Source organism: Grammomys surdaster, unplaced genomic scaffold (assembly GCF_004785775.1).
Source record: "Grammomys surdaster isolate TR1022 unplaced genomic scaffold, NIH_TR_1.0 67, whole genome shotgun sequence".
NCBI classification, from domain to species: Eukaryota; Metazoa; Chordata; class Mammalia; order Rodentia; family Muridae; genus Grammomys; species Grammomys surdaster.
This window is the reverse complement of record NW_021604569.1, coordinates 2,241,843-2,259,303: the sequence shown is the minus strand read 5'-3', so window position 1 is coordinate 2,259,303 and position 17,461 is coordinate 2,241,843. Positions and strand designations below refer to the sequence as shown.

The 17,461-nt window shown below is 38.6% G+C and overlaps 1 protein-coding gene and 1 non-coding gene across 6 annotated transcripts in view; both read right to left on the bottom strand.

Moving 5' to 3' along the window:
* Nucleotides 1-17,461, bottom strand: part of Ccdc85a (coiled-coil domain containing 85A) — a 184,185-nt gene that overhangs the window by 130,599 nt on the left and 36,125 nt on the right. The gene's annotated exons all lie outside the window — the stretch shown is intronic.
* LOC114631028 lies at nt 1,895-1,997 on the bottom strand. Its single transcript, XR_003712894.1, has one exon. It is a non-coding gene; the product is annotated as a U6 spliceosomal RNA (small nuclear RNA).

Here is a 17,461-nt window from a genome sequence, read left to right as displayed (position 1 = left end):
GAGCTAAGTCCAATTCATGCTGCCCATTCCTACATAAGTATGGAACTATTTGCTGTATACCAGTGCCTATTCTCCTTTAGAGAAAAAGAGTGAATCTTTTTCCCTTGGCAGACATTACCCCTCAACATCTCCTAAACTAGAAGTGGTGTTGGGCCTCAGGGACCCCTCCTTTAACCATGCTGAAAATTTAAGAGGCTAGATCGGGGCAGGTCGTGAGCAAATAACCCTGTCTGCTGTGAGTCTATGAGTGCCTGCAACAACCAAGTCACATCAGAAAGTCTGCATTTCAGAGCTTCCTGCCCCCCCCCCCCATACACACATACACACTGGTTGTTATTTAGATCTTTCTACCTCCTCTCCAGTGATTTCCTCTGAGCCTTGGTTTTTAATCACAAAAGCTAAGACATTGTCTGGTAATAAGAACAGCTACTAAAACAAAGATCTAAAGAAGTTCAGGGAGAAACCAGCACAATTCAAGAACTATTTAGTGAGGGCCTACTCAGGGTGAGGTCACACTGGAAGCCATAAACTTATCATTCTAAGAGCTGCTGGGCTACCTTGCTACCCAGCTCTTTGTAGTTCAGAAAAAAATGGTAGGCACACACACACACACACACACAAACACACACACACACACACACACACACACACCATGCTAATGATGCCCTTAGGAGCCAAGATTCATGGCAGATTGAGATAACCATCCAGAGAGAAGCACTCAGAGATACTGAGAAGGAGAGAAGCATGGCTCTTGATGACCACAATGGATGGAAAATACACTCTTCCTTCCTTCACAGGGAGGAAAGTATTACACAGGCAATTAGTAACTAAACCAACAGTAAAACCTTGAGACAGTACTAAGCAGTTTCTGAAGCAAGGAGCAGTAAACTGAAATCTAAATGACAATGAGAACAAGCCAGGAAGAGAAAATAAAGGTGATAGATGGGGACCAAAGATAAAAGGGGATGTCTCAGGGGGCCCACGCTGAGTCATCCCTTCCCACTGAGGGACCAGCCACACATAGCATAGAATAGAGTTTATTCAGGGCATGAGGAGGGGAGCCAGAAGGGTAGTAGAGGCAGAGGGAGGGAGGAGGAGGAGGAGGAGGAGGAGGAGGAGGAGGAGGAGGAGGAGAGGGCGGCCATGACCATGTGGAGAGAGGGGGAAGGGAAGAGGGGAGGGGGCAGAGAGAAGCTACAGGCAAGAGATCAAGGGATCAAGAGAGTGAGGAGGGGGCAGGCAGCCCTTTTGATAGTGGGCAGGCCTACCTGGCTGTTCCCAGGTAACTGTGGAGGTGGAGTTTAGACAGAATACTAACATTCCCCCGTTTTGGTTTAATTAAAAAAGAAAAATTAGAAAGAGGTGACGGTGACGCAGGAATAGGGTCCTCGTGATACCTGGCTACTTCCTGCTGGCATGGGGGGGCGACGTGTCTCTAGGGGGAACCTAGAAGAATGGGTATGGGGGATGTTTGTTTGGTCTTAGGAGAGTTGGCTGTTTCCAGCTGTCCAGGGTCTATGGAGCCATCTGAGGATAGGTCAGAAGGGACAGGTCCAGCAGAAGCAGCTGTGTGTGTGACAGGAGATGAAGCATCTGCAGGTTGCTTCCCTGGAGCTGTTCTGGATGTGCCTGGACTTGGCAAGATGTAGGGAATAAGATTAAGTACATTTGGAAGAAAGAAAAATTTTCTAAGATGTACATTTGAAACCCAGAGGGATCCCACCCTTTGGAATAGGTAGTAAGTGGGAACTTTAGGCAGATGTACTTATCTGGATGGCATCTATTTGGTCCATGAGAGGTAGATCTGAGTGGGATTCCTGTAGCTTATAAGTTTACAAAACAGATAACAGCATGAGTTAACATGAGCAGTCTTTAAGGTGAACCTTTGTTGGATCTTATAGTGGAATGTTTTATGAATTTGCGTGTCATCCTTGTGCAGGGGCCATGCTAATCTTCTCTGTATCGTTCCAATTTTAGTATATGTGCTGCCTAAGTGCCGGCCAATGCACCAGTGAAAGATTTTTGGCATGTAGCTTAGACAGACAACTCCAGACCAGCTGGTTCCATGAGGGGAGGGGGTTTATTCAGGGCAGAGGGCAAAGATGGGGAGAGAAGCAGTAGAAGATGGCTGGGAAAGAGAATGAAGAGGAAAGAGTTCTGCCTATTTATATGAGCGATGATGTAGCTCTTCTCCCAGGTACAGGTGAGGTGGCCAGGTGTATTCTGAGAGTGTATAGCGGTTGCCTTGGCAACGATGTAGGAGTCACCTGTCGCCTGGATGTGACATCACCGAGGGGCTGATGCCAACAAAAGGAGCACCCCAGCTAGTGGCAACACTTCCTGAAGAGGCCTCCAAAGAGACTGGGGTGGGGTGGGGGTAGACAATGTGAGCTGAGCCAGGGGGGCAAGAAGAAACTCTCCAGAGGAAGGAAAGGGACTTCTGGTGTTAAAATAATCACTATTGAGCCTCAATGGGGGATCAACCAATACAATCTGCATCAAAAGAAAACTCAGTTGGGAGGCTGGATTCAAATTCTTCAGGCAGGCAAAACCCTGGTTCCTGGGGACAGGGAGATTACAGGACAGATTCAGACTCTGGGAAAATTTTGTTAGTAGAATTATGGAAATGGACTTACCAGTGAATTCAATGTGGAAAGAAAGTTTTGCAAGGAATCAACTTTAAAAAAAAATCAAGGTGGTGCCATTGTCTAAGGTCAGTGAAGAAAGCTGCCCTGAGAAAGAAATGCAGGAGCCTAGCTGTTGGCATGTTGTTCTTGAGACTCTAGTGAAATTCCCTAAGACATATGCTGAAGAGATGTTTACAAACAGGCAAATGAAGACCTTAGAGAAGCCCTGGCTGTGAGCACAGCATCTGCATTAAGTCAACACATAAAGCTACTATGGAGTCAGATGAATCTTCCTAACCAGGCAAAAGTAAAAGACACATAGGAAGGAGTCCTTGGGCATTCCAACACTGACAGATTATGCAAAGGATTAAGAACAAATTCAGAAAGAAAAAAAGGACAGGAGGTATGATATGTATCATGAGAAATACAGCATTATAAAGCATTATAAATATTATGATTGTCTGATGTCAAGAGATTAGTGTCCTCTGACATTACCATGGAATTAATTGTTCAAGAAAAATGGTGGGAACTGAAGAAATACATGAAACAAAGGAGAAAGGAGGAAGTAAAGTGAGGAAGTAGGACCTGAAACTAGTACCTGTAACTAGAAACACTCAGTATAGCTGAGGATCTCTCCCTCAGGAAGGCTATGCATACAGACACACATAACTTCAAATATTAGGGGTCCTGTGGTAGTTTAAATGAAAAAGTTCCCCATAGGCTTGCTCATTTGTTTGATTGCTTGGTCCACAGTTAGTAGAACTGTTTGGGAAGGATTAAAAGTTAGAGAAGATGTGTTACTGGGAAAGGGTTTTGAGGTTTCAAAAGCTTAGTCTCAGTCTCTCTCTCTTTTTCTCTCTTTCTCTCTCTTCCCCTCCCTCTTCCTCTTCTCACCCCTCACTTGCTGAAATTTATGGATCAGATGTGAGCTTTCAGCTACTGCTCCAGCTCCATGCTTGCCTTCTTGCCTTTCTACCATAATAATCATAGACTAACTTTCTAAAACTGTAATCAAGACTTCAATTACATGATTTCTTTTATGAGTTGCTTTGGTAATGGCGTTTCATCATGGATATAGAACAGTAACTAGAAAAGATATACACAGGGTCATTAAACACAAGTCTCTCTAAGACCAAAAGCTCTCTCCAATGGTGAGCATGGCAACCAAAACGATGGTCTATGTTCAAACCAAGTTGTTGATTCTCAGTAAGAACTATGAGCCAAGTCTGCAGACAGTCTCAGTTTTATAAAGTCTTTAAAATGCTTCCTTTTCTCTAAAGTAGGATCATTTAAATCATTCATTCAGCTTATCTATGCTAGGAGTAGTCAAAATAACTCAACTTTAAGGCTGACTTTGGCACAAAAGACTATGCAAGGACTGGTCTCTTGAGAGACTATCTATATTCAGAGGCTTTAAGAGCTCATCTTATTAACTGATTTGCTGATCCTGCCATCTCAGGGAAAGAAGAATTTAATAAGCCCCAGGTCTTTCACCAACAAGGCAGTCGAAATATATTGATTCTTCAGTCTTTCAGGAAAGATTCTGGTCTTATGACTAAGCAGCCACGATTATTAAGCAATCAGACCTAACAGTCACAATTTGATAAAAACACTAACTAGTATTCCAGGACAAAATCACTTATGTATATGTTTGCTTCTAAATTGCAATTTCAGTTGACAAGTTGTCATTTAGTATAAGGGGAGAATACTTATGTATGACAACTCTGGTCCATTTTTTAAAGCAATGCTAAGATGTAAAAACAGACTGGTGGATCCCTATGAGAATCATGGTTTGCAGCTCATTTAAGCACCTAAGCAGATATTGGGCAGCAATAAATAAAACAAAAGTGCTATAAACTCTGGCAGCTACAATAATAGTCTAGCCTTACAAGATATGACTACTAGTGTCATAGTGGCACAAGCATCATGGCAGTAACAAAACACTTTCAGGTTGTATTGAAGTCCTACTACACATGATGAAATACATACTTGGCCCTATTATCAGGCTAAAAACCTATTGCTAGACAGGTTCTCCCTAGGGAGAATCTGTTACTACTGTGCTACTAAGTGTATATAGTCTTAAACTGACTCGTAATGGTTTATCATTATGACCATAAATCAATTCATCTCTCATCTCTTACATGAGAAGCTTCTGTCTGCAGTAGTTTGTGATTAACACAATTACCCATAGCTGGCCACTGTGCAAGAATAAGAAATGGCAGAATACTTAGCCCTAAAATGAACATATCTTTCGCACCCCTTGCCAAATGCTCAGGGATCACTGTAGAGGAGGAATGGAAAGCCTTTAAGAGCTTAAAGCAAATGACTATAAAACAACAACAACAAAAAAATTCTTCTGGACACATCAAGGCACCTGCACATATGAACACAGAGCAGTTGTATCACATGTAAACAAACAAAACAACAATAACAACAACAAAACAAAAACCTGTGTAAGGCCAATCCTAGCCCAATCTGTGAAGCTATTGGCAATTATTACTGCTAGAAACAAAGAGTAGTTTTCTCTAAGCGTGTATGCAGCCTCTGGGAAGTCAGCCACTCCCCTATAGAAGACTATATATCCAAGAATGTTTGAGCAGCAAAAAGTAATTTTGAAAGGTTAAAAAACGAAAATGAATACAAAGTTGGGTGGACAAAAGAAGATGTTGGATTGAAGAAGAGTTAGGTAAAAGGAGGGAATATGAGCAAAACATGTATGAAACTATCAAAGAACTAATTAAAATGCCTTTAAAGTGGGAGAATCTAAACCTGGAACTGTTTATTTATTTATGTTATTTCCTACAGAATATTCTTATATCCTAACCTCAATAAGAATGGCCCATAGGAAAGTCTGTAAGGTAATGTCTTGTTAATGATTGACATAAAAGGGTGTCACTCACTAAAAGTGGTACCATCACTGGGCAGGTGGTTCTAGATTGTATAAGAAAGCAGGATGAGAAAGTCATGGGAGCCAGCCAGTAGGCAGCACCCCTTCATGGCCTCTACTTCATTTTCTGCCTTCAGATTCCTGCCCTGAATTCTTTCTTTGACTTCCTTTAATGATAGACTGTAACCTGGAAGTATAAGCTGGAATAAACCCTTTCTTCCCCAGGCTGCTTTTGGTCATGTGCTTTGCCACAAAGAAAACCAGACTAGGACACCCACCAATATACATTTTAGACCTCTGAAACTGTAAACATAAATACAGTCTTTCTTATGTTGCTTTTGGTCATGGTGTTTTATCACAGCAACAAAAACCTAAGCCACATATATTGTTACATGAGCTAGCAATTCCATTTTTAAATATTTATCCAAGATTATGGAAGTATTTCTGTACGAATATTCACAGTGGTAATGTTCATGATACCCAAAAGTTAAAGCAATTTAACAGTCCAATATTTGAAGAAGAGATTCTAAAATCCTGATGGATATATACAGCAATATATCATTTATCAAAGCAAAATTATGTGGCTATGACAAGCTAAAAAAAATAGCTATTCATTAAAAATGATTCTAAGGTAGCCACAAAATTATATCATATTATATTATTCCTTTTGTATGAAATGTTTATATTTTAAAAAAATACTGACACAAAAAGCAAATTAGAAGTTTCTTTGAGGTTATAGAGGAGGTTTGAAAATAACTATTGATGTGTATATGGCTAAATACAAATTGTATTTTAAGGAGATGTTTGCTAACATTATTTGTTGCCATGGTTTCACAGTTCCGGAAAATACAATAAAGTCACTGAACTCTGTTTTTGAGACTATATAATGAGGCTGACCTTAAACCTGTAGCGATTCTCCTTGACCAAGCAGTGAGATTATAGGCATTAGCCACAAGGCCCAACTTAAAGCATACAGTTTAACTGGTTAAATTTTATAATACATAATAGAGACATTAAATTAGTAGAATGAAGGACAGATGAACAGAAATAAAGGAATCCATCAACCTAACAATGCCACTAGCAACTAAAGTGCATCCTAGAGAGACTCACCTGGGGGAGAAAGGTCTAACCTCTCATCTCTTACACATGAACGTAACAGGTATGTGCATGCCCAAACAGGACGACAGCTGTGATGGTCAAAATACCATAAAGGCCCTTTAATTAAATAAATATGAACAAATTCCTCTATAGTTTGTCTGAGTACTAAGAATGTTGGATCATAATTACACCTTGGCCCATTTTTTCTTTGATATAATTAGCTGTTCTATCAAATTGTAATTACTGTATCAAAGACTGAAGCAATAATGTCAATGAATATTTTCAATGCATGAAACTGGGTTATTGTAATCAATTTACTTTTCAGAAAATACAGTACCATGATTTACATACTGTAGTCTAGAGCCAAAATCCAACTTGCTGTCTGTCTGTGTTTGCAAACAACGGTCATGTGTGCTCATTCAAGTATTCTCTGTGCTTTGTGTAGTGTGAAATGAGGGTGACGGAGAAATACAGAATGGAATGTCTGAAATATCTATAATCTAGTCTTTTATAAAACTATTTTGCTGATATGTCTTCAGAAATATTAATGATTTAATTTTTTTAGACAATATATACATCCAAATGGACAGACCTTCAAATCATTCATCTCACTATGTAGTTTACATCTTAAAAGTGTTTCTCATTGTCCAACCTGCTACCCCTGAAATTTACCTTGGAGCTATTAGGCCTGGAATGTATGCATGTGAGCATCACATCTATGGAAAACTTTGGTATTTGTGAATAGATAGATTGCTATTTGGAAATGCAATGACAAATCACAATAGGTAAAACTGCCATTCTAGTAAAATCAGGTGTGTCTCTGAAATAAAGCAGCTGTGGTCCCACAAAGCATATATACTGTCTTTAAAAGTGATCCCAAATGAGTTCTAAAACAGGAATTTGCATACAAACAGCATCTCTCAAATAATTATCGAGCCTCCTATACTGTCACTATTTTGAAAAAGCAAGCTTATTTGGATGTCTAAATTCTACAGTATTGGTTAAATCTGTCTCTTTATTTCCCAGTCACATCTCAAATTGGAAACTGCGGATGCCCATGTTATCAATGGGTGGGAAAATGTGGCTAATGTGCCCCTGAATAGTATGTGCCAGGAAAACAAATTTACAAAAACATTGACTCTCTGTGGTTGTTATCCATGATGGGTTCCCTAATAGTTGAAGGGCCTGTACATTGCCTTCCCTGACTAGGTCCAGAAATTCATTCTTCCATTTTTTTTTGGAAGGTGAAGTATTCCAGCCTAGCACCATCACAGGGAATATTCCCTCTTTATAGTTACAAATAAAAACAAGAGTCCTTGTATTTCAGGATTTTTGCCTAAGATGGTGCCAAACTCCAGTATCGTAGTGAGTTTAAAGCTAGAAATTATTTTATAAGTAACAAAACATCACTCTTGTACTTTAAATATGGAATCCTAATTAAAAATTTCCATTTGATAATCAATACTAAAATAATAAATGTAAACAAAGGCATTTCTCTGAAGGCTGAACTATAGCCAAAAAAACAACACTATTTTCTAGTTTTCCTTTCTAAAATACAGTTGGCTAAGTGATGTGGCACACACTTTAATCCCAGCACTTAGGGGCAAATGCTGAAGTTCTAGGCTAGCTAGGGCTACAAAAAGTGAGACAGAAACACCACCTAAGAACCTCACAATGGAATCAGAAATTTATAGCTTAGAAAATCTATTCTTTATTTTTATGATTCTGTTTTTAAATATTTATCATTTTCTTGTTCATCTCTAAGCTAATGGCACATCTCATTAACTGAAACTCTTCTGGGTACTTTATTTTTCATAGAAAATTATTCTTTTGACCATCATTTATGCACTGTTTTGCTAAGTTCTAAAATTACATCTTTAATAAGTGCAAGCAACATTAAGGAAAATTTTAAACACACAAGCCAACTTCTGGTAGGGAAATCAATCGTGGGACCCGATCACAAGCGTCCTGTATAGTCTCCTTCTATCCAACTCAGGTAAATGAGAAGCCATCTGAATGCTTGACACAGAAAATTGGGATGGTAAAGTAGAAGCTGGATAAATGTATGTTCTAGCTTGCTTTTTGTCTCTGTAACCAAACATGAGCAAAACCAAATTGGGAGAGTAAAAGTTTTCTTTGGTTTACAGGTTAGTCCATCAGAGAGAGAAGCCAAAGCAGGAACTGAAGAAGAAGTCATGGGAAAAATGCTGCTTACCAGTTTGTTCCCTCTAGCTTGCCCAATTCTCTTTTTTTATACAGGCGAAGACCCCACCTACTTAGGGATGGCACCATCCACAGTGGACCCTTCTTTATGAACTAGGAATTAGGCAAATGTCCCACATACTTGCCCACAGGTCAACTACATAGGAGCAGTTCCTCAACTGACAGTCCTTCCTCCAAAATGTGTCAAATAAATGGCCAAGTTTAGTCATCTAATGGCCAAGTTTAGTGATGCACTCCACTGTTTGTGGTTGACAAACTCTCACTGATTTGGCAGCTGACAATTTTAAATGTCAAAGAAAACCTTGTACATGGACAGATTCTATTCTTGAGTAACTACCTCTGAGTCTAGTCTACCTTGGCCTCTTCTATATGGTTCATCTTTTATTCATAAGCTAGTGCTTGCTATGGGCACTAAATCCAGGAAAGCAAAAAAAAAAAAAAAAAACCACAGAAAATGTCAAGAGAATTAGAATGTTAAAAAGCAATGTTCTCATAAAATGGGAATACATTTTGAAAAGAGAATGGATACAGCTCAATCTAGTACTACAAACTGTCTGGAAGAAAGAAGACCTATAGTAACAGTGGAAAAGTAGTTTAATAGCTAAATCAAGAGCCCCATATTCTTGACCACCTGCATATATTTTCTTTCCCTCCAGCTTTGTGGGAAATTTTTCACTATATGCTAATTTTTGGAAATGAGAAAGCAATAAAAAGGAGAGATCAACTGCCATTGCTATTTTGTTAGGTAAGGCCAGTCACAGTGAGCTTTTAGACAATCCATTTGTGGTTTGTACTGTCATTAAGAATACTGACATTTCTGATGTGCAATCTTCCGGAATGCCACTTAGCTACTGAGAAAAAAAATCAAGTTCAAACTGCCTTCTCCGAAATGTCTGACCTGCTAAGCTGCCTGCAATGAAAGGAATATTAAGTAATACAGTTTCTAAAAAACAACCAGCTATACGTGGTTTTCTACCTAGTTCTTAAAAGTACATCTTTTTTTTCTTCAAAATATTACTATACTCATAAGCCATTTTAAATTGATAATTGCTTACTGAATAGCAATAAATAACTACACCTTACTCTGATTCTGCTAATACTTTGGTATTTCATCCTTATAGTATACAAGTTTAACTTGATAATAAACAATTTTTACAAAAATTTTACTTTAGTTTATATGTATGAGCATTTGTGTGTATGTATATAGACTGAAGACTTTAAATGAAAATAAACAAAAGAGGAAAATATTACTAAACTGGAAAATATTAGAGAACTGTAATATGAATACAATAAAGTTTACAATCAGAAATAGGTGGGCAGGGGCAGGAACGATGTGTCAGACATTAAGAACATTAGCTGTTCTTCCAGAGGACCAGGGTTCCATTCATAGCACCCACATAGTGGCTCAAAACCATGTGTAACTACAGTCCCAAAGGATTCTACACCCTCTTTTTGGCCTCCTCAGGCACTGCATGCACATGGTGCACAGACATATATGCAGAAAAAGCAATCACACACATTTAAATAAAAATAGAAGATGGGAGAGTAGGTGAACAGGTTTAGATTGGAAGTTGACTAAGGAAAACACACATAATATATTATTAGTGAATTGAAAGGGTGAAATAATACTGAAATAGATCCAGAAGTTTACTAGGCTCCATTGTTCTTGAGGAAGGAAAATCTAGAGGAAATACTACACTAGCATATTGGCAAATCACACTAAACCCTACAGAGCTTGTTGGTGAGCACCTAGAGAAATCAGAAATTCATCTACTGACAATGCAAATGGAGCCTTGAATATCAACGCACTCTGAAAAGAAAAAAGTAGTCTTGCCAAGTAAAGTCAAGCACAGACATTATATGGCTCAGAAAAGATAGTCCAAGCAAAGTTTGTGTGCTTAGATGCACAAATCAGCGTGCATAAGCATGTCCATGATAACTTTTTATTTTCATAATTAAAAGAAACTAGCAAAATGAGCTCATCAGTAATAGAATGAGTAAATAGTTGGTTGGCTATTCTTGCAGTGGAATATTATATAACAACAAACATGCTCTGCACAAAGAGCTCAGTATTTTCGACTTGAAAAGCCTGTGAATGCTTCGGAATGAGAGCAGCTCTGTTCCAACTGTTGGTGGGCAATGAAACTTGACGGGCATAATTCTTATATCACAAAAGGTTTTAGATCTTTCTCAAATATGTCATAATATTAAAAACTTATCAGCTTTTGAATCAAATAAAAACTAGCTCAGAAGTAGCCATAGTCGATAGCATACAGTTTACTAATCCTGTTACATAGCAGTGTCTTAATGTATAAGGTACAACTACCTGTAAAATACCAAAGAATTTTCAGCACAGATGGATGTTATTAAGTTAGCAAGTTCAAAAAGAATACATCATAGAGAGGCAAAAGCATATGCTGTCAACTGACACAGAAAAATCATTTAACAAAACCTAAAACCCAGTCTTCATAAATACCAGCAAGAGACTTTTCTTAATGTAATAAATAAGATTTAGTGCTACAGAGATAGCACAGTCAGTAAGGTACTTGCCTTGTAAGCAAGAGAACCCAAGGTCAAGCTCCAGAATCCTTGCAAAAATTACCAAGCATGGTGGTATACGCCTATAATCACAGTGTTGAAATGGAGAAGGAGAGAAACACCACTGTCTCTGGCCAGTCAGCCTAGCCTGCTTGGTGAGTTTCAGGCCACTGAAGGACCCTGTCTAAAAATAAAAGTATATGGCATCTGAGCAATTATATCTGGGGTTGTCCTTTGGTTCCATATGCACATGCACATCCATGTGCACACAAACAGAGAGAGAGAGAGAGAGAGAGAGAGAGAGAGAGAGAGAGAGAAAGAGAGAGAGAGACACAAAACATTATCAAGGTCTGTGGTTCTCAACTGTCCTAATGCTACAACCCTTTCATACAGTTCTTCATGTTGTGGTGACCCTCAATTGTGACTTCATGACAGTAATTCTGCTACTGTTATGAATTTTAATGTAAAAATTTTTGAGATAGAGATTTGGCTGAAAACCTCTGATCTAGCACTAAGCTCTATAGGTAACACGATATTTAATAGTAAGAAACTAGACTCTAGATCCTGAATAGTGTGAAATATCCTATTTCCATTTGTGTTTGACATTGTACTAGAAATACCAGCTCGCATAATAAGATGAGAAAAAGAAATAAATACTGTAAATTCTGGAAAAAGAAGTAACACTGGATTTATACTGGCAGCTGTCATAAGTAGGAAATCTCCAAAATTGATAAGAAATAAAAGCTTTCTAAAACTAGTGAATGAGGATACCAAGGTCAAAGACGAGGTTATAAAAACTATTGCGAAGAACTAAAGCAATGAAAATGGGAATTCAGAATTTTTAAAGCAATTTTATTTAAAATGGCAGAAAAAAGATGTAAGAGATTTAATAATCTATAAAATGAGTCTATACACAGAAAACTACAAAACTGATTTTTAAAAATGAGAGATCTAAATAGAGAGAGATTCTATGCCTGTGTATTGGAAGACTCAATAAAATAAACTTGATTTACAAGTTTAATAAACTTTAAATAAAATTCCCAACAAAACACTTTATGCATATCAATGCATTCATTTTAATGAATGTAGTGTCTTAGTTAGGGTTTCCATTACTGTGAAGAGAGACACCATGACCAAGGCAACTCTTGTAAAGGACAACATTTAATTGGGGCTGTCTTACAGGCTTAGAGTTTCAGTCCATTATCATCGAGGCAGGAAGCATGGAATCATGCAGTCAGATATGATGCTGGAGAAGCTGGGAGTTCTACATCTTAATCCAAAGGCAGTCAGGAGAAGATTGTCTCTAGGCAGCTAGGAAAAGGGATTCAAAGCTCACCCCACAACTACACAATTCCTCCAACAAGGCCATGCTTCCAAATAGTGACACTCCCTGTGTCAAGCATATTCAAACCACCATAGGTAGGAAAACAAAACACCAGGAATGGCCAACACAATACTGAACAACAATGAACTTATAGGATTCATCTAAAACATTTAGAGTAATTCTATAATTACTCTAAAGAACAACTATTGAACCATTAACACTGTAAAATTACCGAAACGTTAGTCATAAACATCAACAAATCAGAAGAGAGAACTCAGAGATGGATCCACTTAATTATACTCAATTGATCTTTCATAAAGTGATAGTTCAATAAAGAAAGAAGCATCTTTCAGAAGACAGTGCTGAGACAACTGGTAGTCTATATGGACACCCCCCCCAAAAAAAATGTATACACTGACTTTACAACTTCAAAAAAAATAACTCAAAATGAACTATATACCTAAGTATAAGCCACCATCTTAATAGGTGCTCTATTGCTGTGTAGAGACACCATGACCATGGCAACTTTAATAATGGGAAACTTTCAACTATGGCTGGCTTATAGTTTTAGAGGCTTAGTTCATTGTCATCATGGCAGGGAACATGGTGGCAGGGAAGTAGACCTAGTCCTAGAGAAATTGAGACTCCTACATCTAGGTCCACAGGCAGCAAGCAGAGAGAGACACTGGGCCTGGCTTGGGCATTTGAAACCAGAAAGCTCAACTTCAGTGACACACTCCAACAAGGTCACACCTACTCCAAGAAGACCACACCTCCTACTCCCTCAAGTAGTGACATTTCCTGATGACCTAGTATTCAAATACATGAGCCTATGAGGAGGGGCATTCTTATTTGATCCACCACAGCCATAAAACTCATTGACCACATGCATACTGGTAAAAGTTTCCATGTACCTTACCATTGATCCTTACCTATAGTTTGCAAACTGCCTGGTAGAAATCTGGATAACTCAGATGAGACATTTGTGTAGCATTTACTGCATACAGCTATTACTGAATTACCTATACAGTTCTCTTAATTCAACATTCTATAACGTGGGAGTTATTACAATATTCTTACTAAAAATGAGAGCCCTTGAGTTGCTAGAGAGATGGCTTGCTGGTTTGGAGTACTAGCTGCTCTTCCAGAAGATCCAGGTTCAATTCTAGTACCTACCTGGCAGCTCACTACCTTCTGGAACACTAGCCCTAAAAGACTCTCTTTTTGCCTCTATGGATACTGCAAACACAAGGTAGATAGACATACACACAAGCAAAATACACATACACATAAAATAAAATATTTTTAAGTGATAAGCCTAAGTCCTAGGGTTTTATAACTTGTCTAAGGTCATTCAACTAGCAATTGGAAATGCCAGGATTTAAACCTGCATGTCCTTGGAGCCTACCCAGTACCACACAGTACACGGATGATAACTTTTCCCCCAGAAAGCTGTGCTTACCCATTTAGCAATATCTTAGTAGTATTCAGAATCACCATCTTCCATCAGCCAATCCCGGTCCACATGTCTACACAGCCCTTCTGATGAATCTGGAGTCATGTCGTGCTTCTCTCTTTATCTGCTGCATCCTGCCTCTGACTGACTTTCCCAAAACTTTAAGTTCAATACTAAAGCCTTCCTACCAACTGGTTGCCTCTGTGATTCAGCCACATTTATGAGAAGAGGCTATTTGGGTTGTTCTATTTCCAGTTACCAGGCTTTGCTCTGCCGATGTCTTAACTGAAACAAGGCAGGAAAGAAAATCACCTCAACAGCAACTTTTTGTACTTGAAATAAATACTCTTTAAAATCCAATCATTAAATGTGCATTAGCTTCTTTTTCAAGGAGTTCCTAGAGTGCAGAATAATAAAAATTTGAAGAGGCAGTTCAATCCCTGTTTGGCCTAGTTCCTGGAGTGTAGGGATCTAAGAAGCCATCTCTCTCTCCCTTCCTCCAGCATCCTTGACAAAAAGGCCATTCCTAGAAAACTTCTTTTGTTCTAAACAGTAATCTTACCTTCTTAGTTTCACTTCTTGGCAACCCAAAATCTGATCTTAAGCTAGAGGCAGATCTTTGTTAAAAAAAGTCGTTCCAGATCTACTTTGCCATGGAGCCACTCCCAGCCTATCTCTACAAGGATAGAAATAACAGAAAAATGTGAAAGGTTGCCTCAATTCCAGGACTAAGTGGGCTTAAAATTATGAGAGTCTGAAGAGAGTCAAAGCCCAGCTCAGTGCTTATTTGATAAATTACAGAGGCCAAAGTGATCCATTCGGAGGTTGTTAGAACTGCTATAAGTTAACTAGGCATAATAGTCATGACAGTCATCCCAGCACCTGGAAGACAGAGGCGATATGGAGTTCAAGGTCATCCTCACAATATAGCAAGGTCAAGATTAGCCTGAGCTACATAAGACCCTGTCTCAAAACAGAATATTAAAGAACATAAAAGTCTAGAGCCCTAATGAAGTCTTCGTTGCCCTGCAAGCTCTCCGCTCCAGCTTTCACTGTGAGGCTAGGCCCTTTTTGTGCCTCATTAATGATATCTCATAGAAGAGGTTTATTAGCTTCTTAGCTGCCAAAGTTGAAATGACACAATCAGCATCTAAGAGGTAAAGGAGATGGGATGACTATTCTGTTATGAAACAATAAAAATGGAAGGAAGAACACTAGTACATTGTTCTCTCTGGAGTTTAAAAAAAATTGAGCATTTGTCAGAGTCCTCCAAAAACTGCTGTCCACACTTTATAAATAAGATGAGCCATTGAAAAGTAGTGTAAGCTGCCCCCACTGTCATGAACCTTATGAAAATGAAAAGAAAGTCAGAATCTGTACAGAGATCACCTGGATCCAAACAGCATGTTCTTCTCCCTGCCAGGTAGCTTCTAAGAATAGCCTCTGGAAATACAGGCTGTTCACGGGAGGACCCAGGAAAAGGATCACAAGTTCTGTTACAAAGGAAAGCTTGTCTTGACATTTAGCAGTAAACTTTATAATTTGGTGATACACACAAAGACACAATCAAGCAACATAGTTTGTGAATAAAGATCGTCACTATTTTTCTTCCTAAATAAATAAGTCTTTTCTTATAGTGTGAACAACACAGAAAATGATGCAGTCCCTCTAACAAATATGAACCCAAAGTCTTCTCTCCCCAATTCTATGTCTACACAGAACACTGCTGCTCATGGACGGAAATCCAGAACGGGCTCACTGCTGGGCTAAAATCAGCCAGCCACACTTCACACTTTCCATAAGTCCTATTGTTCCAAGTATTGATGGAAAGAAACAAAGGATTTTCTTCCCTTAAAAATCTAAATTGGAATTAGGCAGTCAGACAATAAACAATTATGCTTAAACAAATGCTATGGGATGCTACAAAACACATAAAACAAAACAAAAATAAACAAACAAACAAAAAATCACACTGGGAATGAAATGCAAATGAAACCTAACACCAGAAAAGGCTTCCAGTGGGAATTTGGGCCAGATATACTATGGTCCTTTAAATGAAAAATGGCCCTCACAGACTTATAAGGAGTGGCATCACTGGAGGTGTGGCCTTGCTGGAGTTGGAAAGACATTGTGGGAATAAGTGGGGATGGGCTTTGAGGTTTCAGATGCTGGAGCCTAGCACAATTTCTCTCCCTTCCTGCTTCCTGCAGATCTACATCTAGAACTCTCAGCTATCTCTCCAGGGCCATGTCTGCATGTGTACCACCAAACTTCCCAAGGTGGTGATAATGGGTTAAGCCTCTGAGCTATAAGCCAGGCCCAGTTAAATGTTTTCCTTTATAAGAGTTGCCATGGTCATGGCTTCTATTCACAGCAATAAAACCCTAGGACATATACCTAGCAAATGCTTAGAAACAAGCCGTCAACTATAATCAAAGCAGCTTGAAGTGTGGATGTGTTAGATCTGTAGTTGTCAACCTTCCTAAAGCTGTGACCCTTTGTGAGACCTCCTCATGTTGTGGTGACCCCCAACCATAAGATTATTTTCATTGGTACTTTATATCTGTAATTTTGCTACTGTTATGAAAATATATATATATATATATATATATATATATATATATATATATGATATGCAACCCCTGAGAAAGGGTCATGAGCAACCCACAGGTTGAGAACAACTTTGTTAGAGGAATGAAACAACCTGGATATGTGATGTAAGAGCTAAACAGGTCCAGATATTCCATACAACATACAATAAAAAGAGACTGGGTTTTTTTCAGTGGTAATGAAACTCTACTGTTGGCTTATTGTTCTCTGATACAGGATAAAGATTTCAATACAATCACTCTGAACCAAAGGACACATTGAATGGGAAGATACTAGAGATGATGGAAAGTAAAGGTAAACAGCTGACTACTGCAGGCTCCAGGAGGGAAGTAACGTGGGCCTGAGCTAAGGCAATGGCAGCAGAGATGAAGATGGACAAAACGGGTGATTGGGTGGGAGGACAGATTGCCCAAGTCTGCAGATGGTGTGAAAGGTTGGACACTCAAGAGTGAGAAGAAACATCCAGTTCCTTCAATAGTTCACTAAAAGAGGAACTTCAGTGAAAACTAAAAAAAAAAAAAGATTACAATGCTAGTTAGATATTTTAATCTTACTGAAATTGTACTTTCTTCTTTCTAAAGCTTCTGGGAGTTCCAATAACTATTAAATATAATTTAATTGTCCACAATGATAATAATAATATCCTTAGACCATTTTAAAAATAATAATCAGGCAAATGATGGCTATATCCCCGGGAA